This window comes from Anneissia japonica, unplaced genomic scaffold (genome assembly GCF_011630105.1).
Source record: "Anneissia japonica isolate Jap-2015-1 unplaced genomic scaffold, ASM1163010v1 scaffold287771_len54443_cov95, whole genome shotgun sequence".
Taxonomy (NCBI): Eukaryota; Metazoa; Echinodermata; class Crinoidea; order Comatulida; family Comatulidae; genus Anneissia; species Anneissia japonica.
In genome coordinates this window covers 23,408-23,991 of record NW_022708251.1, presented here as the reverse complement: position 1 = coordinate 23,991, position 584 = coordinate 23,408, and positions in this window count along the sequence as shown.

The window sequence follows — 584 nt, the reverse complement described above, 5'->3', positions numbered from 1 at the left end:
ACTCCCTAAAATGTGCAATTTATAGAGGAAATTGGCCTACCGTAACAAGAATTTGAGAATTTTAGGCACTTTCAGAGGATGCATTTGTCAAGGGGTGGGGAAAAATTTTCCAAAGATGGATATTTTCCCCTTGTCTCCCGGTGTTTTTAATTCTAATTTCGTTGGAATTGATCAAAACTCCCTGAAATATGCAATTTTTAGAGGAAATTAGGCGATGATAACAATAAATTTGAGGTTTTTATGCACTTTCAGGGGATGAAAGGGCATTTATAAAGGGGTGGAATTTTCAAAGATAGATATTTCCCCCAGTGGTTACGCCATCGGGCAACATAGATCAAAGGAGTTATGATAGTTTTTGAAGTGGAGAAGGGGTTGCAGGGTGTTGTGAGTCTGGTCATTATGATATCTTCCTTTTTATTCTTGTCTTTATTTTTCTTTTCTCTTTTTCTTTCCTTTTCTTTTCCTCTTCTTTCTCTTTCCCTCTCTCTCCCATCTTTCTTTTCTCTTATTACCCAGCCCGGTACGACGGCTTGGTCAGCCCGGTAAAAACCGTCAGGGGAGGGGCAATTTCCCCCTGTCCCCCC